Source organism: Mesocricetus auratus, unplaced genomic scaffold, assembly GCF_017639785.1.
Source record: "Mesocricetus auratus isolate SY011 unplaced genomic scaffold, BCM_Maur_2.0 Super-Scaffold_100015, whole genome shotgun sequence".
NCBI lineage: Eukaryota > Metazoa > Chordata > Mammalia > Rodentia > Cricetidae > Mesocricetus > Mesocricetus auratus.
Window position 1 is genome coordinate 37,973,762 of NW_024429198.1, and position 18,574 is coordinate 37,992,335.

General features: G+C 41.8%; 1 pseudogene; it reads right to left on the minus strand.

Annotated features, from left to right (window-relative positions):
- Positions 1 to 447: 447 nt before the first annotated feature.
- Positions 448 to 18,574, minus strand: part of LOC101842922 — a 133,356-nt pseudogene continuing 115,229 nt past the window's right edge.

The window sequence follows — 18,574 nt, forward strand, 5'->3', positions numbered from 1 at the left end:
CTGCTGCTATGCTCAAACCCAACATTACTGCTAAGGTGAGGGATACCGGTTCCCTCTTGTTTCTTCTTTGGTTATAATCATAGGCATCTATGACTGTCTCCTAGAGGTGGTAGTAGACACCAGGAACCAGCTGAACCATAACACAAAACTCTCTTGACTGGTTAAACACAATAGTAGAGACACAGCGGGTAAGCCCAGTACTACACGCCCACCAGCTATTGTTACTTGGTAACAGATAAGTGTTGGTCTCTGTTACCATAACGGTTGAGCTGTTGCAGAGGTGCTGGTGGGAGCAAGGTACTGTCCCTACGCATAATCCTGAGCCTGAGACTTCAGTAAGGATGAGCTTACTTCAGGAGCCTCAGGAACATTGATTTGGATCTGTCACGGAGGTGACAGTACCAGAGATGGCAGTTCCCTCGTAATAAGGAGGACCAGCAGCAAAACCTACGCTTCTGTGGTAAGCAGGTGACATAAACGCAGCTTAAGAGGATCACCAGTCCATTCCAGCTTCCAGGAGTCATCTTTGGTTGCAGGAGGGACTGCTTTGATGTGGGATGCATGGATCCAAGCTGGGATGCCATCAACCTTGATGGTGGTAGGACTTGTCAGGAGCACCATGTAGGGTCCCTTCCATCTGGATTCAAGATTGCCGGATCGATGACATCGGACCAGGACAGAGTCTCCCACTTGGAACTTATGTGGTACAGCTGTGGTTCCCAGTTCATATGCTCCTTTTAGCTGTTACCAGCTGTCCTTTCTGACCAGTTCAGGAGCCTTTAAATGAGCTAACAGGGGTTGAGAATAAGAGGCATCAAGATCAAGTACCTCTCCTGCTTCTGGCAAGGGGGGCAGTCCCCATGGAGGAGCTCAAATGGTGTGAATTTAAATTTCCCTGGGGTGTTCCATACTCAGAACAAGGCAAAGGGCAGGAGGGCTGTCCAGTCCTTTCCACCAGTCTTTAAGGTTAATTTAGTCAAGGTCTCTTTTAATGTTCTATTTATTCTTTCTACCTGTCCAGAGCTCTGGGGTCTATAAGCACAATGTGATTTCCAATTAATCCCCAGTTGGGTGGCCAGTCCCTGACTTACCTGGGCAATGAAGGCAGGGCCATTGTCTGATCCAATTACCTTAGGGATGCTGAATCGTGGGAAAATCTCCTCCAGTATCTTTTTTGCTACCACATTGGCTGTTTCCCTCTTTGTAGGGAAATCCTCTGCCCATCCTGAGAAGGTGTCTATGAAAACTAACACATATTTGTTACCATATTTTGCTGGTTTAACTTCTGTGAAATCGACCTCCCAGTATGCTCCTGGCCTGTCTCCCCAGAGGCGTTTGCCAGGGCACCTAGGTGATGTCCAGCATTGGTTAAGGCATAGGCCTTGCAATTCCGAACTACTTTTTGAGCAATGTCCGAGAGGCCAATGGCATGATAATCGGAGTGACATATGATGTCCTTTAGCTTCTTTGTCCCTAGATGAGTTAGTTGATGTAAATTGGTGACATAATGTCATCCCTCCTCTTGGGGTAGTATGGATTTGCCTTCTTCTGTCTCAGCTACTCCATGGGGGGAGTAGCCATGCACAATATTTAGTTTCCCCATCTGCTTATGATCTTCAGGGTTATACCTGAAGCTAGTTTCTCTAATGTCATGATAGTCTTTAAGTTCCTTAGTTTTTTGTTCAGCTGCAAGGATCATAGCTCCTTGAGCCGCCTGCTTGGCAGCCATGTGAGCCATTTGATTTCCCTTGGTTATGACGTCTTGGCCCTTTTGGTGGCTGGAACAATGTATAATGGCCAGTTTCTTTGGCAAATGTATGGCCTCTAACAGGCTCAAAATTTCTTCTTTATTTTTAATGTCCTTTCCAGCCGACTTGAGTAACCCCCTCTGTTTATAAATTGCCCCATGTATGTGAGCGGTGGCAAAAGCGTACCTGTTGTCCGTGTAGATGTTAATAGCCTTTCCTTCTGCCAGCCACAAGGCTTGAGTGCAATCAGCTCAGTTTTTTGGGCCGAAGTTCCCCCGGGTAAGCTGCTGGCCTAGATGGTCAGCTTCCCATCTACTACAGCCGTCCCAGCTCTCTGCTTACCTTCAACCACGAAGCTGCTACCGTCCCTGTACCAATTAAGGCACCCTGGACATGGCTGATCAGTGAGGTCTTTCCTAGTTCCGGTTTCTTCTGCCATGATGTCCATACATTGGTGTACTGGTAATGAGTAGTCTGTCTCTGGCAGCAAGGGGGCGGGGTTTAGGATAGCAAGGAGTGCAAACAGCACTCTCTCTGTTAACAAGAGGCTCTGATAGTGAGCCATGCGGGTGTTGGTCATCCAGCGGTCAGGAGGTTGTCTGATGATACTTTCCAGGGTGTGTGGGGCTACCACTACAGTCTGTTGACCTAAAGTTAGTTTGTCGGCATCTGTGATAAGCAGTGCCACTTCGGCGATGGCTTTTAGGCGAGATGGCCATCCACTGGCTACAGGATCTAATTTCTTTGACAGGTAGGCCACAGGTAGCTTCCATGGTCCCAAGGCCTGAGTTAGGAGTCCTCGTGCTATTCCTGCCCTTTCATCTACATAGAGAATGAATGGCTTTGTCAGGTCTGGCAGGGCTAGGGCTCGTGCACTGAGTAAAGCCCTCTTGATCTCTTCAAAGGCTTTCTGATGGTCGAGGATCCATGAGAAAGTCCCAGTCTCCTTAGTGACGGGATAAAGTGGGGCTGCCAGGGTGGCAAAACCTGGAATCCAGAGTCTACAAAACCCTGCAGTACCTAGAAATTTTCTCACTTGCTTTGGGGTTGCAGGAGTAGGGATTTGTGTCACCGTCTTTTTCCTAGCTTCAGTCAGCCATCGCTTCCCCTCCTTAAGAGTGTAACCCAAGTAGGTTACTTTCTTTACTGAAGCTCTGTACCCCAACTCACCCAGCTCAGTCAGTAATCTCTCAGTCCCCAGTCTGCATTCTTGCTCAATGACAGCAGCTAGGAGCAAATCATCAACATATTGAAGTAGGGTAGCGAGGATTTTCTGACCTGAATGGAGCCAAATCTTGATGGAGAGCTTGTCAAAGAGAGTGGGGGAGTTTTTGAATCCCTGAGGCAGACGTGTCCAAGTCAGCTGTCCAGCCTGTCCCCCATCTGGGCCTCTCCATTCAAAAGCAAAGATTCCCTGGCTTGTAGGATGTAGTCTCAGGCAAAACAATCCATCCTTCAAGTCCAGAACTGTGTACCATCATCTGTCAGGAGGGAGAGAACTGAGTATGTTGTAAGGGTTAGGGACAGTAGGATGAATATCTTGTACCCTTTTGTTAACTTCTCTTAGGTCTTGTACTGGCCAGTAACCATTGGTGCCTGGCTTTCTAACTGGCAGCAATGGAGTGTTCCAGGGAGACTGGCAATGTATCAGAATACCTAGTTGCAGGAGTCTTTGGATGTGAGGTCTGATGCCCTCTCAGGCTTCCTTGCCCTCCCTTCCTTCCAATGGGGATTGCATCAGTCTTTAGGCTTATGACGATGGGGGGCACCCATTTGGCCTCTCCCATGCCTCCGTCTCTGCCCATGCTCTGGGGAACCTCTCTAGCCATGTTCCCCCCAGGGTCTTCACTGGTAGGGCCGGGGGCTCATGTAATCTATATTCTTCCTCCAGTTTTAAGTCCAAGATCATAGAAGTGGGAGTCTGCCAATTGACTATGGTTCCTTCCAAGGAAAAGCTTATTTGGGCTTTTAGCTTAGACAACAAATCTCTCCCCAATAGTGGCATGGGGCACTCAGGAATGAGTTACTTGACCTTTTCCTAGATCAACCTTCCTGTCGGTGGTCCAAGAATATGTTTTTTTTTTATCTTTTAATTTTCCCAATGGTTTCTTTAAAACTGAAAATTCTGCTCCAGTGTCAACAAGGAAGTCCGTAGGGGTCCCCTCCACAGTTAGGGTTACCCTAGGCTCGGGGAGGGGGCCCGAGCCCTGTCTCCCCTAATCATCTTCCTCTAAGGTGAGGACCTTGGGTGTCTTGTGTTTCTTCTTAGGGCAGTCCCTTGCCCAATGTCCCTTTTCCTTACAATATGCACATTGATCCTTACCTAAGGGCTGCCAAGGGGGTCCTTCAGGGTTCTGAGGTCTCCTTGGCCCTTCATTGCCAAGGTACCCTTTCTGCCTAGTTCCTGCTTCCTTCCTTTGTGCTTCCCTGTTGTGTACTACTGCGGCCAAAATCCTAGTTAAATTTCTTTCTTGCCTTCTATCTTGTCTATCCTGTCTCTTCTCAGCATCCTTCTTTTCTCTTTCTTTTCTTTCTTCCTCAGTCTCTCTCTTATGGTACACTTTCTCTGCTTCCTTAGCTAGGTGTTGCAAAGATAATGTTTGCACACTCTCCAGGCACTGTAACCTTCTCCTAATATCAGAGGCAGACTGTCCAATAAAAGCCATAGCAACTGCTGCTTGCTGACTCTCGGAAGTAGGATCAAAGGGAGTATAACACCTGTAAACCCCCAAGAGACATTCTAAAAACACAGTTGGGAGTTCCTTCTCCCCTGGTAGAACTTCCTTTACCTAGGCCAAATTAGTGGGACGCCTGCCGCCTCCCTTGAGACCTGCCACCAGAGCCCAGTGATAGACCATCAGCCACTCCCTACCTTCAGCTGTGTTGTAGTCCCATTTAGGATGATTTAAGGGGAAGCCTGCATCTATTTCATTCTGAAGTTGAGTTGGTTGACCATTGATTCCAGGCACATTCTTCCATGCCTCCAAAAATATTCTCTCTCTTTCCTCGGTGGTGAAAAGAACCTGCAAAAGCTATTGACAATCATCCCAAGTAGGCTGGTGAGAGAACATGAGGGACTCCATAAGACCTGTAAGGCTTGAGGGATTTCCTGAAAAGGGGGCATGGTTAGATTTCCAATTGTAGAGGTCGGCTGAAGAGAAGGACCAATACTGGAGTAATTGCAGCTGGTCAGGGTTTGTTGGTGGAGGGTAGTGGTGTATACAAGCAGAGGCAACGCTGTAGTTGAAACTGGACCCGTAGGACTCTGAGCGCATCTGCTCCTGGTCCCAGCAGCCAGTCCTTCTGCTGCTCCTCCAACCGCAACCTTTTGAGGATTCTGAGGGGGTATGGGGAGGGGATAAGGGGGTGGGATACTAGGCCACTCTGGAGGCTCCTCAATTTCAGGATATATCTCAGGAGGAGCCGAGTATTGTGTCTTATTTGGTGGTTTAGACTCCGCCATTTCTATTTTCATTTTTTTCTTCATGTTGTGGAGCACCAGGACTTGGGAACCTGGCTTATTTTCTGGGTCCAAGGTTTTAACCAGGATGGAGGATCTTGTGCCACATCTTCCCAGACACAAATATAAGGTCCTTGGTCAGGACGAGGCCCTGGCCCCTTCTGAAAAACCATATTCTTAATGGTAGAAATCACAGTAAGGTCAAGTGTACCCTCTGGAGGCCAGCCAATGTTGTACGTTGTCCATTCTGAAGAACAAAAAGTTCTCCAAGGTCCCTTCTTAACTTCGACAGATAGGTTGCATGCCCTAGTTCTACTTTCTATCCAGTGGTTAAGAGTTTGACCAAGAGGAGTACTGACAGCCTGTCCCTTTGTCCAAGCCACACAAAAGAAGACAAACAGAGCACTCAAAAAGACAGAGAAAGCCGAAACCAGAGACTGCCTCTTGCAGGACTTTCACACCAGGAAACAGAATCAGACAGCCAAGGGGACACAAAGTCTCTCCTCAGCACTCAGATGGGAAATCTCCAGGTGTCCCTGGACTTCCCTCAGACCTCCTGGGACATCTCCCAGAGCAACAGTCGGTTATCTCCTGACATGTCTGCTGATAACTCTCCCCTCCAACCTGGATAAGGGAGATAGTTGCTCTCACGAGCTCAGAGGACTGCAAACCGAAAGTACCAGATTCAGACAGCCAGCAGACAAAGACACAAAGACAGAATCTTACCTCCATGAGGAGTCCCCAAGAATTTGGGTGGTTGTAAATCCTGGACAAGCTCCCAACTGAAAGACCCCCAGAGTGGGGAGACCCTCACTCAAGTCTCGGGATAAGCCAACACCCAAATAATTCAAGAGAGACCATTCTTGCTGCTAGCACACAAGGTTTTAAAAGGGGTGGTTTAAAAGGGAAAAACTAAATCAATCAGGGAGTTAGGCAAACATCATAAAGAATGAGGAAGCTAAATGATAGCTTATGTCTTAACAGGAAGGTTATCTCAAGCAAGCATTCTTTGAGCATTGTACATTTAAACAGTGAGCAGGAATGTGGTGAGCTAGCTCCTGGATCAGGGAGGGTTATCTTTTAAGTTTATCTTGAGGCCTCAGGTTTTTCAGAAGAGGGCAGAAGGGCAAGTCACTCTGTGATGGGCTAGTCACTAGGGGTCTAAAGATGTTGAGTTGGGATCTCTCAGAATCATGGAGGGGAACAATATAAAACAGGCACTTGGTACTTGAAAGGTTCGGATTGGAGAATCCCAAGTCCAAATACTTGATAAAAATCATGAGTCAGAGGGTAGGCTGAGATGATTGCATGAGACCATGTTTCTAAAAAGAAGAGGAAAAACTAAACCTGAAACAACAAAAAGCCTCTCTCAGTCCCTTAAGTATTTCTTACTAAGTATCTGAATTATGTCCCCAGTGAGTTATGCTAACTCTCCAAACCACTGAGACCCTGTTGTTATCTCCATTTTGTAGGAGATGCTGAGATGTAATTAATACAAATTTTATTACTAGCAAACACTATAGTTTGAGTAAAGCACAGGATTTCCTCCTGGAAATGACATTGCTTAAAGTGATTGGAGGCTTGTAATGATAGACACACAGGCAGCTGGGAAATAACTGTAGGAAATGGTCAGCATGCACTGGCTCTCAGCATCAGCAACCTCCGTGAATCCTGACTTCAACACTTGCTTAATTTTTATCCTTCCCTCACTAACAGAGATTGTTCAGCCTCATGCTCTATTATGGACAAGCTTTGTCCGGGGGCTTTTGTAAATGCATCCTTTGACAGAAATAATGAAAAGGGGGAATACACATGGGAGACACAGATGATCTACTTCAGCCTGCAGCTACCACATGACAGCTTTATTATTGTTTTGTGAGAAAAGGAATTAGCAATTATAAAACTTGAATATGAAACTACTAAGTGTCACTACAGACCTCAAGGTTGTTAGCAAGGCCCTTTTCAAATGTAAATATAGCGTGTGCATGTCTCCACACAATGGACTTCTTATCTGCCTTTGGAAATGAGGAACTGAATGAGCTGTGCTGTGTGCCCATGTAAAGAGGAAGGTCACTGCTCAGTACAGTGTGGTGACAGGAAATGTGTTTGTGGAAGGTGAATGACATTATACCTTCAAAACACCTCTCATGATTATTTTACCTTCCTGGACGCTCTGGGATACAAAGCCCAACAGAAAATTTCAGTCTCTTGCTCCTGTTAACACTAGCTTCCTTAGTCTACTGGAGGCTTCATGAAGGGTTTGAAGTCCTATGCTTCCTGTATGGAATGCCAACAGACTGGATATTTAGTGTGCACTTCCAGCTCTGCATAGGTAATGAAGATATCACGGTGCGACATTTCAGCATTTATTTCTTTCAATTCATGACAGTAACTTTAAATTTCTTTTCTGGTTATCGACCATGGCTTAATCCAATAGGCAGTGAATAAAAAAAAAAGATTATAAATTAGGTTATAATTATCTACTGGCATTTGTAGGTGCAACTTCCTAGCTGACATATTCAACTTTTGAGCCACAGGCTATATACACCCCAGGACAGCTATGAATATAGCTCAATACAAAATCATAAATTTACTCAAAACACTGTGTTTTCTTTATTATGTTTTATTTGTTTTTATAACTTGTGGTTCTCAAATGTGAACTTTGTAGCTAACAAAGTTGTGTCATGACAATATTTTACTCACTGAAAAGTTCTGAGAATGTATGAGGAAACCCACCTTTTGATTTATCCTTAAACTTTACCCTTCTCTAACCCAGAGTACAGTAAAACATACTAGGGTCATTCTGAGATGAGTGTCTATGACGAATCATATTTCTTCCTTCTTCTTTCATAGACATCTTCCTATCATAGACTCCAAGGAAGTTCCCAAATGTGTCAGCATGGCCATGCTGAGAAGGCCAGAGTCACCACCCAGGGGTACCTTGAGAGGTAGCCTACTGATGTCCCAGTAGTTCAGCCATTTAGGTAAGGTAAAAAGGAAATAAAAGCAAAAACAAACAAACAAACAAACAAAAAACTGTGGGAATTAATATATATATATATATATATAATTGACTGATAGAGTAAAAAAAAAACCCTGCATAGGTCAAAGAACTCAGGCATTTAACAAATGTTAAACTAATTTGGTGGGAAAACAAATATGCACACATATACATACATGTAGGCATGCACACAAATACAGTCTGTCCCCCCCACTCACATACACACACTCGTATAGTTGGTAAGTTAGTGGGGTTAGAATTTAAATCACTAAACTGAGAAAAATACTTTACCCTCCATAATGTAGGGTAAAGGCCTTAACTTAATTTGGTCAAGACCATAAAGAAAGTAACAACCAGCCAAACAGCAGACCAGCAGATTGCTGGCTTCTGTGTGTGTGTGTGTGTGTGTGTGTGTGTGTGTGTGTGTGTGTGTGTGTGTGAGTGTGTGTGTAGGGGGGTTACCACCAGATAGTTCTTCAGACTGAAAACCCTCTGACTGCCAGGCTGCCAGCCTGCGCTGCAGAGTTTGGGCTTACTAGCCTTGACACCTCATTTTGTCACACATCATCTCCTGACACCTACTATTACCTTACCCCAAACATACCAGGAAGCTGTCATCCCTGTTGATGCAGACACCCAAGCAAAGGCACAGCTCACTGCAGCTCCCAGCTTACTGCTACAATGCGATCACAGGGAAAACAAGCAGCCAGTGCTTGCCACACTCAGAGTAACAGAAAGCCCACAATGGGGAGGAGTGATTGAGAAGCTGCCCTTTGTACTACACAGTGGAAGCCTAGCAGGTGGAAGACAGGAATCCTTCACCCTGTACCCAGATTGTGTGTGCAATCATGGCTGCAGGCTGGAAGAGAAAATCAGAAACAATCGTCCCTGCCCCACGCTTGACTGCTGTATCAGAATGGTTGTCTAACATTGACCCGGCTCGCAGATCTGCAGCAGAGAGTTCCTTCCCCCAGATGCAAGGACAGGTGCTCCCATAGCAAGACCTTTGTGTGGCACAGAGAGGACTTCACAAGGCCCTGCCTAATCAGCTATGTTCTGTGCATATGTCTATGCATTGGCATCTATGAGGGTATTTAATTTATAGATGAGGCAAGGTGATTAACAGCACCTCGGCTGGTGATAAAGCAGAAGCACGTTAGTAACATATTGTTATAAGAGTTAAGCTACCATTACTCTTTTTTTTTAAGTAAGAGGGAATACACATGGCAAGCGATGTATTTCCCAAAACAAACTCCTATTAGAACTAGATACTGAAAAGTGTATTTGACTTAGAACATAATCTTCATGAAAACATTGTAAAAATATCCCTTTTCCATTAAGATAAGCTGTAGCTATTTCTAAATTGTTCCCAGTTTTCTTCCAAAATTTTATTAAGAAAACTTGTAGGGAAAATAAAATTGAATACACTTAAACATATTTAAATGTATTTTAAAGTAACCGTTAATTTGCTAATACATTGTTGATGGCTATGCCACCAAAGCACACTATACTAGTTAAATAAACAATCAAAAATAATAAAACCTGTCTCACATATATTAATCCTAATAGAGGGTGTGTGTATGTGTGTGTATGTGTGTGTGTGTTTGTGTATGTATTTCCCCTGCCCCTTGCAGAACATTTTCCCTAAACATACTCATGACATGAAGCCTAAGAATTTACAGAATAGGTCCATCTCTGAAATCCCCCTTAAATGCTGCTTCCTGCCCATGGCATCCTTACCCTAGACCTCTGTCTTCCAGGGAACATACTAGCTACTGCTTGGTCTTCCTGTGCCACCTCCATTCTGGTCTCCCTAAGACACTCCTAGACTGCACTGCCAGCACCTAAGCTACTCCTCCTGGTCCATTTATACCCTGGGGCACACCTCCACTTGTGATGCTGACCCAATGTTCTTGTATTCAGTTTGTAAATATTTTACTGGAGAAGATTTACATCTACGTTCATAGTGACAGTTCTTTATATTTTCTTTGATGTTCTGCTGGTGTGATTTTGGTCTCAGTGTAACACTGGCTTTATAAAAAGAAAAGGAAATGTCCCTTCGGTTTATATTCTGCAGAATACTTTTAGGAGTATTAGTATTAGTTCTTCTTTGTAGTTCTGATGTGAGTACAAATCTAGAAGATTATCCACCATGATCAAGATGGCTTCATCCCAGTAATGCAGGGATGGTCGAACATACATAAATTAATAAATGTAATCCACTTCATAAACAGGTTAAAGGGAAGAAACCGCATGATCATCTCATTAGATGCATAAAAGGCCTTTGACAAGAAATCTTGTAATAGATTCAGGTGCAGGTGACTCCAAGGAAACAATATTTCCAGACACAACAGGTTTGATGCACATATGAACCAACAAAGGCTGTGACAGCATTCACAAAACCTGCAAAAATTTAAGCCAGACAGAATCTGGGCAAGGAGAAGAAGAAGTAAGCTCAAAGCCCCACCACTAACCAAGAAACATCCTGCATTTGGAAGCTTGTAGAAGAGGAAAAGTAAGTTTTCTTCAATGTAGAGACACCATATATATCAAGCATACTGCAGGGCAGGCCACAGCACAGGAATAATTCTTTAATGCAAAACATACCCATTTTTCCCTCTTTGGTTTAATTTTTCAGCATGTTCATTGTGTGCATGAATGTGTGTGTGTGTGTGTGTGTGTGTGTGTGCGCGCGCGTGTTCTTTTTTTGTTTGGAGTTTGTGCTTTTCTTTAAGATTGAAAGACTATTTATAAAGTTGTTTATGTGGATGGGGTATAGGACTGGTTACTGGAGTGGAAAGAATATGACCAATAAATACTGTATGAAAAAATTGAAATATAAGAAAAATGAAATTATGAAACTTGTTAGATAGATAGATAGAAATGGAAATGATAATCCTCAATGAAGTAACATAGTCCCAGAAAAACAATCATTGCATTATTTCTCTTATGGATGTTAGCTCTTTTGTTTTAGATGTGAGTGTTTCATTTTGAATACCCACAGAGGTTAGGTAACTAGTAAGGAAGTAGGAGTAGTAGATCTTCTGAGGAAATAAACTATATTGCTACAGGATAAAGGAAAATTAGCATAGGAAGAATAATACAGAGGAGCATGGGAGGGCAGGGTGGAGGAGGGTAATGGAGATGGACAACTAACACTAAAGGGCTTTGAAAAGCCATACGGAAACTTACTTATTTAGAAGCTTCGTAATATTCATACATATAAAATAAAAATTAAATGAGCTGGGCAGTGATGACACATGCCTTTAATTACAGCAGAAACAAACAGATCTCTGTGAGTTCGAAGCCAACCTAATCTATAGAACAAGTTTCAGGACAGGCCCAGAGTTACACAGAGAATCCTGTGTCTAAAAAACAAAAACAAAATTGAGTGAAGTTACCGTACATGGTGCTTACAATACCACAACCAGACATCTTATGCTACCAAATAAGATCAACTCTACCAGGCATGGGTTATAACTTTTTGGGTTGTTGATATGAGGTCCCATAGACCCCACAACCATGAAAGGCTATTAACATATACAACTTGACAGTAATACTGTTAAAAATACCACATACTTACACAGAACATGGAGAAATCAACTGGAACCTTCATTCTTACTAGACAGAATTCGTTCTATAAAGTGATAACCAAGTTACTGGAGGAGAAAAGTAATTATCAGTCTGAATACACTATGAAACCTGCAAGCTGAAACAATGACATATCTGCAAGGTTTATCTACTAGTACAATAGTGGCACAATTTTTATTGGAGTAACCAACCGCTTTTTGTTTGAGCTTAAGACCCACATCAAGAGATGAAACCCATACCTAGTATAGTTACTTATTTTAAGACCTGAGACAAGATGGTTCATGCCCAGCAGATTCATTTTGCCAACAGAACATAGCAATAAAATTACTCCTAAGAACACACTGATATAACCATAGATCAGTGCATTACTCAACCTCTCCAGAGAAGCTTCTCCCTATAGAAGAGGGAGACACAGAGACCATGGACAACATGCAAAGAGTAAGAGCCTTGAGAGTACTTTGTCCTTCTCTGAAGCTTTAGGGAACTACATAGAAGAGGGGTCAAAAAACTTTAAGAGCCAGAGATGGTGGAAAATTCCAAGGGAACATCATTTTCCTGACAGAACAGGGCAGAAACACATAAAAACTCACAGGGACTGTGACAGGCTGTGCAAGATGTGCACAAGTGTAAGCCAGACAGATTCCCAGAACAGAGCAGGAGAAATTGGCATAAATTGTACCCCAAGTCAAGTGACCATTCACAAATCAGAACTTCTGTTTTAAGGAAAAACAGCTTTCTTCAGTTGCGTGACACTGAGTATCTCAAGCCCACCCCAGAACATGTCCCATAATAAGGAGTAGCTGTACCATATAAACCTGACTCTGCTGTTTGTGATTTTTTTTAATTTCTTCTAATGGTTTATGTGTTTTTAAGTGAAAGAAATAGCATGAAGTTGTACTTTAAGGAGATAGGGAGGCTCTGGGACAAATATGATAGAAATGCAAAGAATAAATGTAAAAAAAGTAATTTACGAAAAATCAGGAACATTCAGGGTGGGATGGCCATAGATGCAAATGAAAACAATTCTGACATACCATTTCACTCCTGTCAGAATGGCTAAAATCAAAAACTCCAACAACAGATTACTGGAGAGGATGTGGATAAAGGGGAATACTCCTACACTACTGATGGGAGTGCCGACTCATACAGCCACTTTGGAAATCAGTATGGAGATTTCTCAGGAAAATGGGAATCAGTCTACCACAAGAGCCAGCAAATCCACTCTTAGGCATATACCCAAAAGATGCACATTCATACTAAAAGGATGTCTGTTCAACTATGTTCATAGCAGCATTAGTTGTAACAGCCAGAACCTGGAAGCAACACAGATGCCCCTCAACTGAAGAGTGGATAGAGAAAATGTGGTACATTTACACAATGGAGTACTATTCAGCAGAAAAAAAACAATGGGATCTTGAAATTTGCATGCAAATGAATGGCACTAGAAGTAATCATCCTGAGTGAGGTAACCCAGTCACAAAAAGAGAAACAAGGTATGAACTCACTCATTTATGGATTTTTGACATGAATCAGGGGAGTGCCAGCATACAATCCCACTGCCAGAGAGTCTTGGAAACAGAACCTTCATCCAGTGAGTGATGAAACCATAGACAGATACCCAATGACAAACACTGAACTGAACTCCTGTGTCAGAAAGAGAGAACTAATGCGCAAAGGAGCTAAGACTGGGCTGGTTTAACCCACAGAAACAGTTGACCTGAACAAGGGGGAGCTGTTGGACCCCAGATTGATGGCTGTGTGGAAAGCATGGGACTGACCCAGACACACAGAATGTGAGTGTCAGTGAGGAGGCATAAGTAATCTATGGGACCTTGGGTAGTATTTATCCCTGGTATACAAATAGACTTTGAGTGCCCATGCCACAATATGGGATGTTCTCTCAGCTGGGACTCTTGAGGGAGGGCCTAGGCCCTGCCCTGGATGAAATGACAGTCACTGGAGATCCACCATGGAGGGCCTCACTCTTCCTGGGAATCGGAGTGGAGATTGGGTGGGGGACTGGGAAACCTGTTGGGGAGAGTGGGGAATGAGAGGAGGTAGAGGGAGCTGGGATTGACATGTGAAACAAGCTTGTTTCTAACTTAAATTTTAAAAAAATGAAAAAAGAAATTTACATAAACCAGTCATGAAAAGTTGCTGTACATAAACTATTACCAACTGCTTCTGAATCACAGATACATCATTAGCTCAGTGTTTTGAAATTCCTTCATGTAACTTCAGGCAGCAACTAGCTTCTGGTGTGTGGGTAAGGAAATTTCTCAGGAATGTGCTTGGGGGCTGGGACTTATGACTACCATGAGTTATTATTGCCCTATGATTCTCAGCTGGGGGCCCATTAGGTCCTTCTTGGAACCATCCCAGACAGCAAGGGCAAAAATCCAATCATCAAGGTCTATTTGTTCTCCATCCAGGGAAATTGGATTTGGTGTTGTTATTGAATTTCTTAAGGATTCTACACAAAACCATTTTATTTTAAAGTAAGACTGTCTTACAACTATAGTTCTTTTATATCTGATTTCTATTTGATATTACTTTCTAAACTGGAAAGTGGGTTACCTCAGGAACCCATGAACATGTTAGCTTGCAGTCCAGCAATATAAACTACCTTCCACAAGGTGGCTGGGGCGTGTACCATGTGTCCACAATTCTCTGAGCATATAATTCAATCAGAAAATTGTTTGCTAGTGTCAGAGAGAATTAGAAGCTTCCCTCTGTTCACCAACACCAATACTTTTCCTGCTCTGCTGACGCATCTGAAGTTACAGCACAGGATTAGGTGTTCAGAAAGAATTTTAATTGAATAATTATAATGTATAAAAAGGGTGATTTGACCTTAAATGGCTAACTTCCCCAGCAAGCTTTGGGAGTACAGACAGATCCTGCACTTCAGAAATATTCCAATGAAGAGCATAATGTATTAGACAACGCTGCCTGAGAGAAGATCAGGTTATCCCAAGCCTCATAAAGTGTCACATTGTTCAGTAACTGATGCAGTCACACTTGTCTGCTATTTGTTTCCAGATTTAGAGTTACTTCCAGAAAAAAAGGAAAAACAAAATGAAAAGGGCAAAACGGTTATCTAAGAAACTGCTAAGTTCAAAACACTCTTTCTATATATTATAATTATTAAATTAAAAATTTTTCTGAAACACCTAATACTGTGCTGCTACCATGCATTTTGGTGTATTTTAGAGAGGGAGTAGTGGATATGCTCTTCATCAAAGCCATGTATATTCCACAATTCTTAACATGCAGATTCCTGTCTAGCATGTCTATTTTTCCTTCCATCTCTGTCACATTGTGGAATTATAACAATGTATCTAGACCCCATTAATCCAGCAAGATCTGATTCCTGTGAGTAAGGTTGAATACACATGCTTTTCTCTTGTGTGTTTCCTTCATAATTCTTCATTGAAAGGCCAGATGGCTGTTTATTTTATATATTTCTATTGTTTATTCTCAACAGTGCTCTTTTCCCATAAAGTCTCTTATTTTCATATTTATACCCACTATGACATCTACTAATGGTTGTTTGATAACTCACTTTGTTAGATTATGATTTCTTTTAGATTCGTATAATTATTTGTCAAAGTTTCCACTGGAGAGAAATACCTTACTGAAAACCATGCAAACACATCTGTCTAATATATGTTCCTGACTTAAGTGATCACAGCACAATCTTTTAGCAGAATGAAATCTCAGGTAGGGATAAGATAATCTACAATTGAAATTGCATCTTTATTTATGATTTAGAAGCAAAGTTGGGCCAAATATAAACAGAATGATGAAATCCAGAGATTCTCATCCAACACAAGTTTATATTTTATGACACAGTGTTACTCTTCAATTTGAAGTTGCATAATCTTTCAAAGACATCATCTAGCAACAATTTAAAAAAACCTTGTTTAATAATAGGAGTTATAAATGTATTTTCATTAGCATATATAATGAGTTTAGATCAGGAAGAAAAATTAATTTCAGATTATGGTTTTATTATATAGATGAAAGATAAATTATAATAAGCAATTTCACCATCTAAACTGTTTGTACAAGGCTTTCTTCTTATTTTTACTATTGATTTATGATTCATTGGTAACAAATGTAGTCCCAGCTGCATAGGCTGTGCCATCCTTAAATGGATGAGCCTGCTGATATGGAGCAGTTTATTTCTTGTTTTGTAGAAGATGATTTGCTGATATAAAGATGCTGAACAGGCATTTCTGTGTCTTTGTTTCATTTTCCCTACTCATCTTTCAGATCGCAAAACCATAAGCAAGACTGCAGTGCTGACTTGAAATGACTCATTTCTTTCAAGTCATGTCGGTTACAGATGTTAAAATGTGTTTGATAGTTCTCAAGTGTTTTAATGAGCTGTGAATGCTGATCACACATAAGCAAAGCAAAATTACTGTTCTTTGTTACTTCAGAGAGAATATTCCATGCTTATAAATATGTCTGCTCACTACTGAACTCGCAGATAGCATGCCATAGACAGAGGTATTTAAGGCATTGCAATCCTGCCATAAGACCAGCTGGAAGTCACTTTGCCACAGAAATGAAAACAAAGATATTGCGACCCTTGTACTAAGTGGTAGGGAGAGCCTCGGGGAGCAAAGAATTTTTTGTTTGTACAAGAAAATTACTTGGTAGTGACAGAAATTCATTTCAAACCTTTCAGGAAGTGTTGTGTGATTTCCCCAGAGATCTCTCCAGGGGTCACAAGAGAAGAGGGAAACAAACCTGGCCTTCTATTCTTGCTGCAAGGAAAGAAAATTAATATAGGGGAATTTGAGCTATATCCATTTCACTGAGGAAAACAAGTACTTACTAGTAGAAGTGCTTGTCTTGACATTGTTTCATCTCTACCCACTTCCTTTGACCAGCTCTGCTCCAAATGATAAGCAAATATTAACCCTGGCCTCTGTCACACCAGAAATGGATCTACTTGTTCTTCCTATAATATAAACACGTGTTTTATTAATCAAGGACATCAATATTGTTTGCATACCTATAAGAGTAACTAGAAACTGAGTAAATGGCCAGATACTTTCCAGAATATTTTTGTGAGCTTTTTGATATGAACTTATATATATATATATATATATATATGGTTTGATTTTTTTTAAGAAACTGTAATATTTAAAATCTTTTATTAAAGGCATTTACAGTTGACCACTGAAGGGGTAATATTATACTGTGGCTATTAACAAGAATTTCAAAAAACCTTAAAATTTCTAATGCTTTAATCTAGAAATTATATAGGTAGCTATTCTTAGAATATTTATCATAATAGTGTTTTGGTTGTATATGTATGTGTCATGTGCCTGTATCTTCGTGTATTTGCATGTGTACAGGCACACATGTGTGTACCTATGCATGTATGTACACCTGCTTATAAAGGCCAGAAGTTGATGTTAGTGTTGTTACCACTCTGGGCCTTATTTATTAAGGTAAAGGTCTTTGACCTGAACATAGAGCTCATTGGTTTGGCTACTCCAGCTTTCCATATTGCTCTAGTTATTCTCAGTCTCTACCTTTCACCCCACCATGGAGTTTTACCATGCCTAGTCTGCATTTCCATAGCTCCTGGGGTTCCAAACTTCAGTGTTTGTGCTTGCATGGAAAGCATGAATTCATTTGAGACATCTCCCTAGTGATACAGAACATTTTAAACTATCGAAGTAGCTGTCATGAACACCAGTCCCCAGGGAGAGATTCAGGTCAATTCAAGCTCAATAGGCTTTGGGCCCCTTGTCTGAAATGCATGACATTTTCTTTCTTACTTTTTTCTTTTCTTTTTATTTAGATAGCATTATTTTTCATTTATTTTACATTTTACATATGGATCTCAGCTGTCCCTCCCTCCTCTCATTGGTCCTGACTCCTCCGTCTCCTTTCAGAAAGGGGCAGGCCTCCAATGAACTTGAACAATGCATCACATCAAGTTGAGGCAGGCCTGAGCTCTTCCCCTTGCATCAAGGTTGGGAGAGATAATCCAGCATGGGGAACAGGTTTCAATAGGGTCTTAGTTCTACCTCTAGGGAGGAACCAAGGACAATATCCTGTAGTATTTTAGGAGCCTCGTTGACAAGTTGGATCAACAACTCAGGAACAGGCTTCTTATGACTGCTGTTGGGGGTTGTGTTAGGTGGTTTTTGTTCTTGAATTGATTAGCAGGTAAGTTCTGTCCAATTTCTGGCAATTATAAATATAGCAGCAATGGTCATGCATGAGCAAATATCTCTGTCATAGCATTTATAATCCTTCAGCTATATTCCCTAGTGTATGAGAACTAAATCAGTTGGTAGATTGATTTTCAACTTTTAAGTTACTTCCACACTAAAGGGTCACATGGAAACCTGCTACTATAGAAGTTTCATATGGGAGAAATCTAAATGGAGTTACCAAATAGTGGCAGTAAAAATTCCCCAACTAGATAGTTTATGCCATGCAGTAAAAGCTTTAGTGTCAACAATGGGTTACATTTTGTCTTTGGCCAAAGGGCATTAATTCCATGGATCCCTCAACATCTCAGGCCACTCCCATGCCTATTAATTGTACTGCATCAACTAATAGTAAGGCCCTATTGCTGAATGCAATACATATCTCATCAAAAACAGAGAGGATGAGTTGGGGCCTTACCCCTACTGACTAGTGTTTGTTGTTCTGAAAGGTACTCTGCATACTAACAGAGGAGAAAGATAATCCAGTTACAAATCTGCTACACACAATAGTGACCTTACTGCAAAATAT